This window comes from Temnothorax longispinosus, chromosome 4, assembly GCF_030848805.1.
Source record: "Temnothorax longispinosus isolate EJ_2023e chromosome 4, Tlon_JGU_v1, whole genome shotgun sequence".
Taxonomy (NCBI): Eukaryota; Metazoa; Arthropoda; class Insecta; order Hymenoptera; family Formicidae; genus Temnothorax; species Temnothorax longispinosus.
In genome coordinates this window covers 11,668,411-11,686,436 of record NC_092361.1, presented here as the reverse complement: position 1 = coordinate 11,686,436, position 18,026 = coordinate 11,668,411, and the positions used below count along the sequence as shown (strand labels likewise).

General features: G+C 37.9%; 1 protein-coding gene across 5 annotated transcripts in view; it reads right to left on the bottom strand.

Moving 5' to 3' along the window:
* The window catches only part of LOC139812158 (serine/threonine-protein kinase SIK3), a 245,452-nt gene that overhangs the window by 12,083 nt on the left and 215,343 nt on the right, over positions 1-18,026 (bottom strand). The window lies entirely within an intron of this gene.

Below are 18,026 nucleotides of genomic sequence, written 5' to 3'. Positions count from 1 at the left end.
CCAAACTTGCAGTTGCATTGCATTAATGTTGCAATATTGCAAGTTGCAATGTAATATTGCAAAGCAATTACAGATACATGCAGATGCAATATTTTACCGGAAGATAAAACCAACAATTTATATACAGGATTTGGCAAAAGTATGGAAATCCTTAAATTTTACGAAAACTATGCATTTTCAAAAAAATGTTTTAGACAAAAGTTGTAAGGTTTCAAGTAACACATTACATAGCAATATTAGTATGACCTTGAAGAGTGTTGTCGTTACGTAAAGATTATGTAAAGATTAGGGGAGACCGGGGCGAAGTCGTCACTATTTTTTCGGTGCCGATTTTTAACAACAAATAATTTTAGTAAAATGTGGTATACCGTTGTAAAGAGTGAACCCTTGGCTACAAAATTTATAAGAACATTTTTGGTCTAGGTCGCTTTGTTCAACTGGTATAGAGTGAAAACAACAAAAGTGCAAAAATTGAAATATTAAAATTGCCGGGGCAGAGTCGTCACTCTATTCTCAGACTGAATTTTAAATGAAAATTCATAATTCCGATCATGAAAAATGATAGGAGACATTTTATAAATTATTTTTTAATAGAAAAATGGAAACATTAATTAAAAACACGATAGCGGAAAATAATTACAAGAAAAGCGCACACACTTATGCCCTACGCTCGCACGAAATACACTGTTTCCCTTCGGCTCTATTCTGTCATCTCTAAGCACACGCAGCACATATTATTCAAGTCCTCGCCGGAATCCGACCACTGCTGCTTCTTTGACTTTAATTTTCGCCCAAAGCCTCCATGATATGGCTTGGTGACGACTTCAGCTCGGACAGACTTAGTTTGATCGCTCATGAAATATTAGAAATCAACAAAAATAAAAAAAAATTTACTGGATTCGTGTTCAGCATGGATTACTCTTCAGAATCACTTATCTCGAGATTCGGAGAAAAAATAATATTTAAAATATTTAAAATTTTCGACGCGCAAAAAATTTTACTTTTGACCTCCAAAAACACGTTTCCCTTAATGAAAATCACAACATGGCATATAATCTCACTAAACTCCGTTGGTCACGTGGGCACCATAAGTAGTGTTTACAATATTAATGGCGAGTTCACCCAACATACAGATTTCGAGATAATTGTAGTGACGACTCCGCCCTGGTCTCCCCCCTACTTTGAAATTTTTAAATAAAAATCTCAATTTTTTATTGCATATTCTTGTAGCTTATCTCAAGAGCTTTTCAAAACACTATAATAAAGTATTTTTTATTAAGTATTTTTCAAGTTATGGAGCTTGAAAATTACAGTATCGCTGGTATCATCATTACCCATGCAAAAGTAATAGTCAAGAGGAGTCAGACCGAGGTGGCCAATCTTTTTCTCCCTCATTTTTTTTTTTTTCATCCTATGAGGAGCCCCTTCCTATGAGGGTCCAATGGGAGCCTCCAATGACCCAATCGCCCTCCCCCTCCCCTCGCACCAGCCCTCACTCACTGGATCGACATTCCGAAAAGGTATAAAAGTAACGCCAGGGTATTCAGTATTCTTCCTCGCGCATAACGCGCATTATCACGCGAGTAGGATGATAGAGTTCAGAGCGCTCTCTGCTTCTGCCGAGGACTTTTATCTTTTTAATTCGCAAATTAATAAATTAAAAATTAAAAAGTGTGCAAGTTAGAAACTTGCACATTGCTTCCTCATAATTACGGATTGTTAGCATTGTTCCTATTCAAAGCTAGCTTGTTTTTAAAGTAGAGCAACATAATTATTAACATAAAATGGTATGGCTTCCTCATAGAGAAAGCTTTATGAGCGAAATAAAATGATACGAAAGCAATGTGCAAGTTTCTGATCCACTAGATTTTTTCTTCGATGTTTTTTGAAAGTATGCAAATTTAAAATTAAAAAAAACGCATGCACGCACGCACACGCTCACGCGCACGCGCACGCACGCACGCACGCACGCACACACACACACACACACACACACACACACACACACACACACACACACACACTTACTCAAATACTTTTAGTTGCACAATAGGCCTGGTGATGTTGCTGTTATACTATAGTTATTATTAAGGGCAACGGCTCATGGAGGCCAAAAGGTTAATTTTTGGGGATCATGCTTATGATGATTTTTGATCAGCATCACATAAATTATCTATTTCCAAAGTTTCAGTCAATTTCACCAAAATCCACTATCCTACAATAGTATTGAAATAACACCTTATTTTGACTTTTGAACGATGACAACATCTAAACGGTTGATTTTTATGAATATTGCCTTTGTGACCTTTGTGATCAGTATCACATAAACTAGTTAAATCCAAAGTTTCAGCTTATTTCACTGAAACCCAAAAAACGTATGATTATGGCGGGGTCCTTTCATCTGCTTACTATTTTGTAGATGTGACAATCATGCTTTTGCTCATCTTGATACTTCAGATATACATATAGACACTTTCTGTTTCACTGCCTGTATCGCTGGTGCGCACTTAGCGTGAAGCCTCTTACACAATGCGATAGCTTGCTGACAAAGGTACAGCACTGATACATGGCTTCCGATAGGTTGAAAATTTTGTCGCTGTTGCTATCGCTATCACTATCGCCTCGCATTGTGTCTGGGGCTTGAGACATTGTCATGTCTCTTGTATTAGGGCTGGTGATTTGCTTCGAAGGTTTCGATATTCGAAGCTTCAAAGCTTCGAAGTTTCGAAAAATATATTCGTGTGAATGGCGAATTCATATAGAGGACGTTAAAAATATTCTAAATAAAAATAATTAATTAATATACATGCTTAAAAAATATGTAATTATTCCTAAAGTACAATTTTAAAGTATTATAACTTAGAGCTCGGAAAAAGAAACGGATATCCAGATACTCGGGTACAATAGTTAGTTCCCGTCACCTCCCTGTTAAGCGCAGAGGTGGACACCCGGTGGGGTTTTAGTCGGTAAAAGTCCGACATAAAAAAAAAAGATACTCGGGTTCCCGTCCGTTCGCCCGTGTATACGGATCTGGACCAGTTCCGCGGGTATCCGGATAATTCGAGTAGGGGAGACCGGGGCGAAGTCGGCCCCGGGGCGGAGTCGTTTTTGCAATTATATCGAAATCTGTATGTTGTGTGAACTCGCCATTAATACTGTAAACGCGGCTTATGGTGCCCACGTGACCAACGGAGTTTAGTGCGGTTATGTGCCATGTTGTGATTCTTATGTGACACATACATCCTAATTTCGTGGCACTTCGATCCTTGCGCGACGCGACCGAAATTCGGAATTAAACGATCGTACTTACAACTCGACTTACAAGGGAACAGTCGGAAGTGTCCCTACCCGATTTGGATGCGCTTTGGATATGTTGTTGAGCATCAACAAATATTAGACACGTATTTTTTTTTTGCGGCGTATCTCGACGTTTAGGGGTTGAAACAACCTCTTAAAAATAACGACCGATTTGGATGCGCTTTGGATATGTTGTCGAGCATCAAAAAACATTAGACACGGGTTTTTTTTTAGCTGCGTATCTCGACGTTTCGGGGTTGAAACAACCCCTTGAAAATAACGGATTTTACAGTTTTTAGCGAATATCTTCGAAAATATAAGGCGTAACGACAAAACATTTGTACGAAATGTTTATTGCTTTTTGTGCTCTTTACAATGGCATAATCAGATTTTTCAAATTTGTCACATTTTTTAATTTAACCCCACCCCCACCTATTATTTTTGCCAAATATAACAATTTTTCGGCTTACGTCGACTATTTGAAATGGAGGACGATTTTGAAGAAGAAGAAGAAGAATATTGGTAAGTTAATCGTTTTTCCAATAAAAAAATATTGAATCTTTATATTAATCATCTTATTGCATTTGTTTGTTTCAGGTAAAGAAAAGCAACGCGGACGCGGCACTCCGATATTCACAGTAGCAATCGATCATCGAGGAACTCCATGACACCTTGATATTCCATAAGAAATGGCACTCGATATATAGATATATATGTACGATCTTGTGATTCAATATAACGACAGTCCTTTATTTTTATAAATATACATATAGTCCGGAAACATTCCCTCGTTACTTTACCGTAAGGCTTTTCGACCGATCTATCTCTCTATATCTATATATCTCGCACGCACCTATGATTCTCTCTGTCCAAATTACGTTATGTACTTCTCGCTCAGCGACTCAAATCTATCTGCCGTCCGTCCGTGCCTTCCTTCAAAACGCGCGAAGGCTTTTCCCTTATACTCCATTTAACCTTCCTGCTTATTTATTTTCGTGCTAACGCTATCGAAATAGCGTTAACTCCTCGCTGTCAGTGCCTAGTGCTGACCTTCGCATCAGCGCTTTCAGTTGTCCCGGAGTTGAAATGGAAATTTTTAACCGTACGGCGCAACTGAACAGAAATAACGCAACACCTACCTACAGCGCAACGCCTATACCACATATCATCTCGTCTTGCCAAAAATCTAATAATGGTATCATAATAAAAATACATATGGATGTATTTGGCATTTGACGCTCTAAAATTTGCGTTGGAAAAATTGTTATATTTGGCAAAAATAATAGGTAAGGGTAGGGTTAAATTAAAAAATGTGACAAATTTCAAAAATCGGATTACGCCATTGTAAAGAGCACAAAAAGCCATAAACATTTCGTACAAATGTTTTGTCGTTACGCCTTATATTTTCGAAGATATTCGCTAAAAACTGTAAAATCCGTTATTTTCAAAGGGTTGTTTCAAACCCGAAACGTCGAGATACGCAGCTAAAAAAAACCCGTGTCTAATGTTTTTTGATGCTCGACAACATATCCAAAGCGCATCCAAATCGGTCGTTATTTTTAAGAGGTTGTTTCAACCCCTAAACGTCGAAATACGCCGCAAAAAAAAATACGTGTCTAATATTTGTTGATGCTCAACAACATATCCGAAGCGCATCCAAATCGAGTAGGGACACTTCCGACCGTTCCCTTGTTAGTAATATTTAACAATGAGAGACCACGGTATTACGCGCAAACGCGATTTTTTTTTTTGGAGTTTGTTCTCTCGGTTGAGAGAAACTTAGTGCCTTCGGTCCCACCCCGGAACCATACGACACAACGATGCTTGACCCGGATTGTGATTGTCTTCTTAATTAAATGATCTTTCCTATCCTTTTTATATAATTATATATACTCCTAATAGTGATCCATTCCTTTCTCCTGAGCGTCCTTGTGATGTCTATTTCTTCATTTATTCCTCTCCGTCTAAGGTCCCTGTCTAGTATCTCCCTCTCCTCGTCATACCTGTTACATCTCCACAGCACGTGATCAATACTCTCGCACTCGCTGCCACAATCGCACCTGGCGTCCTCTATATACCCCTTTCTTGCCAGTGACTCGTTGACGTTGTAGTGATTACTCCTCAGTCGATTAATTAGCGTTATAAAATATCTTTCTTCATTCATCCCATGAAACCATGGTTTTTTCCTTTTTCTTTTATAGAAGTTTTGAAAATAATAGATGCCTTTATAACTTGCATCCTTAACTATGGAATCTTGTGTTTTATTCCAAATTTCCTGTCTGAATCCTTGTCGAAAATCCAGAAATGGAACTTCTATAAATTCATCTTCTTCCTCTTCTGTCGCTTCCTTCGCTAATTTATCCGCCATCTCATTGCCACTTATCCCCACATGTGATGGTATCCACACGTAGACGATCCTCTTCTTTTTTTCTTTAGAGAGTCTGTAATGTCTCTCTCTAATTTCACTAATATATCTGTTTTTATATACACTTAGATGATTATTATTAATTGCTTGTAATACTGCTTTGGCATCTGATAGGATTGCTATATCCCTTGGTCTGTTGTCGGCTTCATTTTCCATAATTTCTAAGGCAGCCTTGATTGCTATTGCTTCTGCGGTGAACGTAGAACAATTCTTCGATATACTAATGTTGTATGCCTCTTCCTGCTCCTCTATCACCAAACTCGCGCCCAATGACTTGCCACCTTTCTTCTTAGATCCATCCGTGTATATTATGGTGAATCCTTCTTCCAAGCCATGAGTATTTTTGATTTTTTCCATTAGTTGAGCATCCGTCACTCCCTTTCTCTTCCGAAAATATCCGGTACTTAAATCTATGTCTATTTTTTGTGTAACCATATCATATTCCATATCGAATATTTCAAATTTTCTTCTAGCTCCCATCTTCATTCTACACCATTTTATTCTTCTCCATGCCTCTCCTATAATACTTCTTTGGTGTAATGGTTGTCTATATCTAGTATAGTCTTCATTTTGTACTAACTCCTCTATTTTTGTACATAGATCCTCTTCTCCGTATATACTAATCTTACTTAGGAAATTTCTAGCTAATAGTTCTGCTCTATCCCTGAGTAAAGTTACTTTAGCTTCCGCTATGATCACATTATTTGGTGTGCTATTTCCATATCCTAACGCTATACGGATTCCTAGATACTGTGTTCTTTCCATTTTTAATTTTTGATCTGCCTTTTTGGGAAATATACAAAATTCCCATAATCCGTTATTGATCTAATCAAGCTTTTATATAACATTAGAGCTGTGTTAACTTCCATACCTTTAGATTTTTTATTCAAATACACCATTAACGAATTTGTTTTGCTAACTTTACCTTTTACTTCTTGAACCTGTTTCATAAATTCAAGTTTACTATCTAGCCAAATTCCTAAAAATTTCGTTTCTGTTAGTGCATATATCTTAGTATTTTTTAATTCTATATAAGTATTATTGTAACCGCCATGTCTTGAGAATTGTATTAATACTGTTTTCTTTGGTTCTAATTGGAGTCCTAACTCCATTAGTTGTTCATTAATACTATTCACAGCCTTTTCTAATATGCGTTTATTATTGTCTCTATTATGTCCTTTGACATATGCTGCTATATCATCTGCAAATTGTACTGACTCATATTCTACTTGTTCTTTATTAGTTACATTATATGTATATAACGCATATAGCAAAGGACTAAGTACTGCTCCCTGCGGTAAACCTCTATAAACTCTTCTATGTTCGGATTCTTGTCCGTTAATAATAAATTCCGTATCTCTATAATACAACCCCATTTACGTATAAACTTTTTAATATTTACTGGACATTTAAGTTTCTTTAATATTGCCATTAATATACTATAAATTACATTATCATATGCTGATGAAACGTCTAAAAAGGCTGCTAGAACATATTGATTTGTATAAATACCGTTCCTTATATCTGTTGTTAACCTGACCAAATTTTCTGCACATGACCTGCCTCTCCTAAATCCATTCTGGTCCCTAGCAAGCTTGTTATTTCGTTTCGCTCACCAAACCATTCTCTCATTCACCATTCTCTCCATGATCTTTCCTACACAAGATGATAGTGCAATTGGTCTGACTTTTTCTTTTCCAGCCTTGTCTATAAACATCGTTTGATATTTCCTCCAGTCTTCCGGGAACCAATCAGTAGTCCACACTTCATTACATATGTCAAGCAGTACCTCCTCCATTTCTTCAGTTAGGTCTTTCAGCATACTATATTCTATTCCGTCTCTTCCTGGTGCCGAATTTTTTTTTATCATTTGCAATGCTCTTTTTAGCTCTTCTCTTGTAAATTTATCTTCTAAGCTGTCTTCAGTATTGTCACTTCCTTCTTGATCTACCATTTCTACTTGAACACTTGGTGGTGCTAATTTATCAATTTCTTTTCTTATTTCTTCTTCTCTGTTTTTATTTTTCCAGCTGTTCCAGTTTATCTTCTTTTTCACATTTTTGAAAATTCTCATTTTATTCCAAACATATGTCTGGCTCGTGAATCTGTTGATTGATGCACAAAAATTATCAAAGCTTTCCCTTTTCTTTGAGTTTATAATCTTCTTTGCTTCCGCTTTTCTCTTATTATATTCTACTAATGAATGAAGATCTTTCTTCTTCTTGAAATTTTTTAACGCTCTTTGTCTTCTTGTTATTGCCTCATCACAGTCTGCATCCCACCATTGAACTTTTCTTCCTCTGGGTTTTTCTTCTGTTCTTCTTTTTTTCTGTTCCTCTGTTGTTACTCTTCCATCTTCCGTGATGCTTTTAACAGTTGATTTAATTATCTTGATAAAAGTTGAATATTTCTTTTCCCTGTTGACCTTATTTCCAAATAAAGTTTCTTTGTATTCTTCCATGTTGTCCTGGATTATTTGATTCATTGTATAATTAAACTCACTCCATCTAGTTTTTTTAGTCGAAAATTTATTCGTTTTCTTCCTATAACTCTCTACTTCAGTTGTTAACCGTAATATTACTGGGTGATGATCTGAATCCCAAGTATCGTTGATTTGTTCGTATTCAATATTGTCATATATTTTGGATGAAGCAAAAAACAAATCTAAATTATTTGAGCGCTGTCCTATTGCTCCCATTCTTGTTAATGTATTTAAATTGACACATATAAAATCGTTATCATACATGTTTTCATATAAGTATTCTCCTTGTTTATCCATATCGTAACAATTCCATAATGTATGATGAGCATTAAAATCACCTGCGAATATTGTCTCTAAATTTTTTGTCTCAAATTTAAATATGTCCTTCCAGACCCTATCTGTTATTTCTCCTGGTCTTTTATATATTGCAACAATATTAAATCTTTCTTTTGTATTAATAGTTCTTATACCTATAATATCAAAAATATCATTTATTTTTTGCCAACCATTTATGATTTCAAACTCTATATTTTCTTTGATACTAATAGTAACTCCTCCACTATTACCTCTACTTAATTTACTATAAGATTTAAAACCTGGTATATAAATATTATTTTTATTACACTTTGTTTCTGTGAAAATAATTATATCATATTCTTGTGCTCTTTTTATTATCTCATTTTTCTTACCATGAAATCCTCTACAGTTCCAATTAATAATTCTTAAATTGAATTTGTCCACATTTTAATAGCGCTGTGCAGAGTCCAAACGGGCTTCTACACGCTCTATCTGTTGCTCTTGTTTTCTTTTAAAATTCCTCTTCATATCGCTAATTATCATTCTTTGTTTTTGCATCTTTTCCTCTAGTTCTAATTCCTTTTTCTTCCGTGTTAAATCTTGTTTGACTTTATAATTAACTCCTTGCTTCCTTATTTCTTGTTCCTTCGATTCTAATTCTTGGATCATTTCCAATATAGTTCTCCTAAATTCCAAATTTTGTTGTGCATAATGTATTAATTTCGCAGCTAGGTTTGTAACGACATCATCGTTCATTCCTACCGAAGTATATATTTTTTCTTGTCTTTGGTCTTGGCTTGCTTCCTCTGAAATATTCTCCGATTCTTCCTCTGATGTCTCCTTGTCCCAGCCTTCTGGTTGTCTTTCCACTTTTTGGAGGGCTAGTCCTCTCTTGTCTTTTGTAATTTCTTCTCTTCTATTGTCAAATTGTTTATAATAATTATCTTGTTTATTCTTCTGCGTCGTTAGTTTGTCTTTATATGAACTTGTTTTCTTCCTATCTTCTTCATATGTTATTACTCTTCTAGATGTGTGTGGGTGCTCCCATCTTCCTTCCATCTCTTGTCTTGGTTGAGTAAGTTTTGGCCATTGAGTCGGTGTTTCATATCTATTGTATGTTTGTTCTTGTATTTTATCTTGTTCCTTGCCTGCCAGTATCCTTTCTGCTTCCATACGTGATACGTTATTCAGTCCCATAGCTAGATTTATGTTTTTATTCTTTTCATATTCTATGCACTTTCTCCATGTAGATCTGTGGTTACCTCCACAATTTCTACATTTTGTTTCTCTCGTGCAGTTTCCGTGAGCCAGATCTCCACATATTATACATCTCTCTTCACTTTTACACAGAGCTTTAATGTGGCCGAATCTGAAACACTTAAAACATTGTTTGACCGATGCTATGAACGGTCTAATTTTTATCGCCGTTCTACGTCCAAACATATCCATGCTTTTACGGACTTTGTCGCCCGTGAACGTAATTATTAAATTTCCTGTATCCTCTTCCGTCAGGATCTTCTTTTCCTTGTCCCACTTTTTCCTGTACATCCTTGCAATTCTAATGACATCGTCATGGTCGTCCATCGCCTCCCATAGCTCTGGGATGCTATCTCCCCAGTCCGTGATTACCCCGACAAATTTCGATCCTCTCTGGTCGATTTCTGCCGATAGTCCTGTTTCCTTGGTAAGTTTATTAATTCCTTCTAAACAAAGGTTTGCATTAGTACAGTTATCAAATTTACAAATAGCGTGTGTGCGATAGCATTAAGATATCTTTCGGGAAAACTTGTTCCCTTGTCGCTATTTTCCATATTTTAAATCTATTCTTACCTCTCTTTGTCTGGACATTATCTTTATTTAGTTTAAGAACTAATCTATACGTGACATTGATCCCTTCTTTGAATTTAACCTGTTTCTGGTTCGCTAGCTCTGATGAATCCAGCTCATTGATTCTTTTCAGCACACCCGCACGATTCTCAAAAAGCTCCCGTGCCGTTCTATCCGTTGATCTGCTACTGTCCGACATACCCGTATTTCGTTTATCTTTCACGCTTGAGTTTAATTCAACGTTACACGAGGTATTCGCGTGTTGCATCACGTCTGAGCCTAACGGTTCTATCTCCATCTCACTCGCCGATTCGTATCTAGAGTCTTCCGTGGTGACATTACCTGATTCGTGGATCATTTCTTCCGAGTTTACGTCATCGCTACCTGATTGGCTGTCTTCCTTGTTGTCAATCTTCCCAGTAGTCTGTTCTTGTGATATCTTCGCGCGCTTTTCCTTCGCCATCTTTTTCGGTTCTACTAGATGCCAATCTCCCTCCTCCTGTGAAAATCCTTGTGTGTCTTTGTCCACACAATCCTTTTCGTCTTCAGCCATTCTCTTCTTCTCATTGATTAACTTGGCTGCTGTATTTTCCATTGCTGCTTTCTTTGCAGCACTCATCGGTATCTGTGTCTGTATTTTCGTCTTCTGTTTGGCCTTCATCTTCCCCGGCCCCAGCAAAATGTTATTCCCCCCTTCACGGGGGGAAATTAACTTTCTCCTCTTTGATCTAGCTATCCTAACTATCGGTTATATCCCTGACGGATCCCCAAACTACTTCCCTTAACCTTTAATAAACCTAAAATTGGCAAAAACTTTTCGCGAATCCTAGCTAGGTTAAAACGCGTGTGTTCGCTACGGCGGCCATCACGCAACTCGCGCAAACGCGATAAGTATTTCTAGGTTATATGACTGACTGACAGCGTGCTGTCCGCGCAAACGCACTGAGCGACGAGCGCGCACGTCCTTTCCTTTCCTTTGACCCGCTGGATTTCCGACTCTACTTTGAGTCGTAGTACCACGGCGATTTATACACTAGAGGAGCCTCTGTTTGGGTCCGAGGCGCCCTCTTAGAAATTCAATAATTACTGCTTCGCAGTACTCTCCCAGTAAGCCATGCCACAATCTCAGGAGAGAGCTTTCTGCGACTCGATAGATCATAAACCAAGATTCAAACCATTTATAAAAGTAATAATCAGTCTAGCTATTTTGACATTCAAATTACCAATCACATATTCTATTGAAAAAGGTGCTATTAATTGATTCTTCAAAAGGCCATCAATCAAGATAGCTCTTTCATCATTATAAAAAGGACACGCCCAAAATACGTGGTTGATATCCTGCAATTCCTCCCCACAAGAGCAACCGGGGGAATCAATCCAACCAAATTTAAATTTTGTGGTTCCAACATACGAATATCCCGTAATTAAACGAAACAGCCTACAAATATCCGTACGGTTACCTTTATAGTTTAACAAAGATTTTAACTTAATATCTGAGAATTTTTCCATGTAATACTTTCCCGTGCCTATATCAATATCATTTAAAAATTGAGCATCCATTTCTTCATACATCTTTATATGAGAGTGCGTCCTTAAACGAGATCTTATTACCAAGAAAAACTCCATTAGTAGCAGCCTCCCTGGCAGCTCTGTCAGCCACTTCATTCCCTTGAATCCCTTTATGGGACGGACACCAGGAGAATTTAATATGTTTATTCTCACAAGCCGCCAATGGAGCGCGCACGTACGCGTATATGCTGTCTCTTTTTAGTGTAGCAACACTGTCATGGAGGGGACCCGGGGGGACGCTCGACATGTTCTCAAATATCATCTATCGAGGAAAAAAACAACCGTACGGCGACGACGACGTATCTTAATTGTAAATTTTACCATTTCAGACTTTGCATCGTAATATCTCCGCTCGTAGGGCACGTAGCGGAAAAAAACACTCTTATTTGTAAAGCGACCCAAGCTATCGATCAAGCCTACTGAGACCTTGATCCGTTCACTCGTTATTGAGATCTCAAAATCTCGGTTACTCGCAACTCGTGCGTTCGCGTAAATGAGTCACGGTGCGTCTCGCTCCGCGCGTACTTGGCGCGAGACACTGCCGTGTCTCTTGATCGAAGCAAACGTATTTTCGCAGGTCGAAAGTAAAATTTCTTTCGCGTCGAAAATTTGTAATATCTTAAGTATTATTGTCGGTAAATCTGAAGAATAGTGGCCTCCTCACCGATTTCGTTCAACTTGGGCTTAATCGACGCGGTAGTGCCACACTGGAGGCGGCAGTGTGGTCTAATGGTAGAGTGCCAGACTCGTAATCTGAAGAACCAGGTTCGAGTCCACTAGAACATGGAATTTATTTTCCGAAAGCTGCGCCCTCCGTGCAAGATAGGCCTCTTGTGCGGAGCACAAAACTGGGCTCCGCGTCTTTCGGAAAGAGACGTTAAGCCGTTGGTCCAAAGGATTAACATTATCTGTAATATAACCTTTAAGGCCATTGCTGGCCTTGAATGATGCATTTTATCATCTTAATTATTATTGTCTTTCCAAATCTCAAAGTAAGTGATTCTAAAGAGTAATGCATGCTAAACACGAATCCAGTGCAGTTTTTTTATTTTTTCATTGATTTCTATTATTTTATAAGCGACCAAACCTAAAACTTGTGTTCGGGGCGAAGTCGTTTCCAAGCCAAAACGAAGTCAAGAAAGCTAAATAATATGTGCTGCGTATGCTCAGAGATAATAGAAAACAGGGCCGATGAAAAACAGTACATTTCGTGCAGGCGTAAGGCACACAACGAGTGCGTGCGCTCGTCAGACTCCGTTTTTACATGCTTTAACTGTTAGCAAAAAAAAATTGATTTTCTTGAAATTATTTTCCGCTTTCCATTTTTCTACTAAAAAAACAATGAATAAAGTGTATTCTATTATTTTTTATGATCAAAATTATGTATCTTTATTTAAAATCCAGTCCAGGAATAAAGACACGACTCTACCCCGGGAATTTTGACTTTTCGATTTTTGCACCTTTGTCGTTTTTACTTTATACCGGTTGAACAAAGCGACGTAGACCAAAAATGCCTATATAAATTTTGTAGCCAAGGGTTCACTCTTTACAATTATTAGAAACGGGTAATAAGAATCGTGAAGAGATTGTGTATGTGAACATTGTTGGTGTAAGTGGCAATTCGGTAGAATGCTCACAGATGGCGTCGGTGTTACAGTTCCCTAGTTATCTTTAACGTTATGTGTTTCGCGAGCGCTGCGACGACCACGTTGCGCCCCAGCGCCGGAAAACGGTACGAAAAGACGATACTGCGCAAGCGTAAGAGTGTCGGGACGGGCGTGAAGCCCGCCGAACAAGTATTCGTCTTCCGGCTAGCGAGGCGTACAGTCGCGTTCATTTACATCGGCGTCGTATATTCGTATAATTGCTACGCGATTGAAATCCGCCAGACTATTGAGTCTGAGACAGAAAGAACGAGGACGTCTCCGTAATATCAGAGGAGGCATTGCAGCCCTGCTCAGAGGCGATTGAAAGTACCTCGCTCGATACGACTGAAGGAAGGACGAACTTAGCCATTGCGACGTGGCCTCGTTGAAACGGAACGAAGCGGCCATCTTGGACATTGCGATGTGGCATCGTTAAAAAGGAACGAAGCGGCCATCTTATCCATTGGAGAAGGTTCTTACAGTTTTGGTCGATGACCATCATTACAATTTATCACCGGCGGATGCTTTCAGGTAAAATATCGAACTCGTGTAACTCAGAGATTACATACGAGATTGATCGGCAATTCTCAAGCGGATTATGATGAACGCAAGGTCATCATAAAATGCGATCGTCTGATTACAGAATTCGAGAAAGCACGGGGCGATGGATATCGTCCTCGCATAAAGCACGGGGCGATGGATATCGTCCTCGCATAAAGCACGGAGCAATGGATATCGTCCTCGCATAAAGCACGGAGCGATGGATATCGTCCTCGCATAAAACACGGGGCGACGGATTGTATCCTTGCATAAAGGCTACGTAGCTAACTAAATATTCCGGAATCAATTATCTGTCTGAGCTCAGTAGAACTTAAAGTTATTTGGAATGGTTGCAACCCACGAATAAAGTCATTGATTCTCGATGTGTAGTAATTTAACTTGCATTATCGATGCACACGTGATTCGGATATTCACACATAGTCTGTATTATCTTAACGAATATTGCGATTCAACCCGTGGCTATTTGCCAGCTATTAACGTTTACGAAACACCGTATTACATACGAAAAGTTAATTATCATTTAATTGAGTTCGCTCTTCATTTATCGAATTATGTATACTACTCACTTGAAATACTTATAGAACTGGATTGACTGCGGAAGTTACTATATCAATTAATAGAAAGAAAGTGCATTATATTGAAGTTACAGAATCTCACATAATATTTATATAAGCCTAAACATTCTCTCGAATGCTTTACTTTACATATGTTTATTTGCTTACTTGTTAAGTGAGAGATATATATACCTCTAAGGATTATTTTCGACGAATTACTAGTTGACACAGTACTTCAATTCATTTATGCTTTGTATATTCTTGCTATATTTATGTAATGTGTTTTGAATAATATGTTTAACTTACATGATCCTTTCTTACAACAGACATAAGTATTGAAACCACTTGACTGTTTTCTCTGATCAAGATACAAAAATAATGGAAATCTGTCTTCTTACAATCATTTATGATGAGAGATTAACTTATTGTAGTGACAAATGAGAAAGGATTATGCATGGATAATTCAACATTATCTTATTTTGTATTTATGCTATGTGTTCTCTGTCTAACATTTTATTACGATATATTCGTTTATTAAGACATAACTAACATGGAAATACACAATCTCTTTACCGACGTAACTAGAAAATAAATGTCGTTCCCTATTCTGTAAATCTTGAGACCAAGCTCCTGTGCGAGCTTGTACGTTTTAAACAACAATGGTATACTATATTTCACTAAAATGATTTATTTTGTTGTTAAAAATCGACACCGAAAAAAAGGGCCGACTTCGCCTCGGTCTCCCCTACCCGTACGATGCGGGTACCCGTGTCAATATTACGGATACCCGCTATACCCGCGTGAATACGGGTATCGACGCGGGTATAACAGCGTATGCTACAGATATCTGTATATTACACGGAGACGCGTATACTTGCTCGGTATTCGACAACATATTGATCTGTCGGACGCCGAGCCAAAATAATATCTGCTCGTAACTGTAAAACTGAGGAGCGCAGTGTGATCTAGTGAGAAAGCGCCAGACTCATAACCCCGAAGTATCGGGTTCGAGTCCACCTGAACACGGAAATTTTTTCCACCAGTATATTTCAGACTGCGCCCCGCCGCACGAGTGGGGCTCGTGCGGAGAAACGGTGCCATCGTAGGCAATTAATTATATATAGTTTATTAACTTTAGCATAACAGCCAGAAAGTGGACTTGGTTTACAATTCTTTCTTTATTCATTCACACACACACTCCTCCTCATGCTCCTAAATACCTAATAACCTATTAAAATTACAACTTTACAAAAATTAAAGATTACAAATTATGGCACATTTAATATTTGATATTTTACCTATTTATTTATTAAACCTATTTAACAAAGCACGCACGAGCCTCGATTCTTATTGAATCTTATTGCACTAACTACTTATCTCACAGCCTCTCTCACAACCTATTGACTTCCTATAATTATCTTTTTTTTCTTTCGCATCCCTTTCCCTAACAACTTTTAGCAATACCTCCGCTTTGGTGGTGTCCAATTTATCATTCCAAAGTTTTTCCAACCTTTTTTTACTATCCTTTCCTAATACTGTAAACCATTCCTTTGTCTTAACGCAATCTTCAACATAGTGGTTCATATTATCCTTGCCTTCATTACAAAAAATACACATTTGTTTCTCTTCATCTAGCCAATACCTGTTACTTGATTCTAAGTTCCCGCATCTTAAATTTAACAACGCTCTGATACTATCCCCGAGATCCTGTCTGTCTAAATTATCCAACTTTAAATAACTTGGGCCTTCCAAATCCATACTTAGCTCCTTATATTTCTTGTTATACCTTGCATCTAAAATCCTGTTTTCCTCTAACTGCCTCTGTACATCCTCATCCCTCTTCCACATTTCTTTACCTAAATTTCTCCCCTCACTTCTCAAGGCTTCCACCGCCACAACACTCCAACCATTCCTATTAAAATATTTCTCTCTTTCCTTACCATACCTATCGTTCCAATCATTACTTTCTTTCTCCAGCCAACACTTTTTAATCCACCTTTCCTCTTTGTTTCCCTGACCTTATCCTCAAATTTCATAGCCCTAATTCCCCATCCTATCCTTAATTTGCTCAACCCTAATTCTCTAGACATTATATATCTCGGCGTGCAAAACTTTAATTTAAAAACCCATCTAGCGTAATCCAACAATATCTTTTCTAAATTTTTCTTTTCTTTCCAACCTCATAATTCCACCCCATATGAAATCACGCTTCTAACTAAATATCTAAATAGCATCCCTCTTCTAATAAAATCATTCCTACAAATTCTTTCCCCTAGCCCCCACGTCCTGTTAGCCGCTATCCTGCCTTTCCTACACAACTCTTTAATATGCTCTGTATATTTACCATTCTTACTAAATACAAACCCTAGATATTTAAACGTCTTGACTTCTTCGATTTCTTTATTCTCCCATTTCCATTTTTCTACCTTTTCCCTACCTCTCTTATTGAACACCACCATCTTAGTTTTATCCGTACATAAAGTCATTTTTCTTTTCCTAAAAAATCTCCTAATTGTATCCATCATATCTAGCATCGCATCCCTATTCTTTGCTAAAAATACCATATCGTCTGCATACTCTAACGACCACACTCTTACATCTCTTAATTGCACGCCGCCTATGTTTCTTACTTCTAATGCTTTCCTAATCTCCGCAATATACAGGTTAAATAGAAGCGGGCTCAGAACACAGCCCTGCCTAACTCCTTTTGTTATAAAAAATTCCTTCGTTACACCTTCCTTTGTTCTAATCGCTACCTTTGTGATCTCGTAAATCCTTTCTAACTTTCCTATAAGCTCTTCTTCTATTCCCATTTCCCTAAGAATCTTCCAGAGTTGTCTTCTCTCAACGTTGTCAAAAGCTGCCTTTAGGTCCACGAAGAGTGCATAAACTTTACCTTTCCTACCCTTCCTTTCTTCCTTCTGAGTTACATGATCCAGCACAAAAATATTGTCTATAGTTGATCTACCTCGTCTAAAACCGGCTTGGCTTTCTGGTAGCAAGCCTTTCTGCTCGACAGATTCCTCTAACCTTCCTCTGATAATTTCAGCATATATTTTGTAAGCCGAGCATAAAAGAGAAATACCTCTATAATTCCCTACTATGTTTTCATCCCCTCTTTTATGTAGCGGGACTATGATCGAGGTCCTCCAGTCCTTTGGTAAGATTCCTTCCTTCCAGACCTGATTTAGAACCTCTATTAGACCTTTCCTAACTGCCCTGCCTCCATACAGCCAAGCTTCAAGCGGTATTCCATCTACACCTACAGTCTTGTTTTTCTTCAATCTTCTCACCGCCTTAGCTATTTCTTTTTCCTCCAACTGTGAGCCTATTAGAACAGGCCCTTCTTCTTCAGTTCCCATGCTATT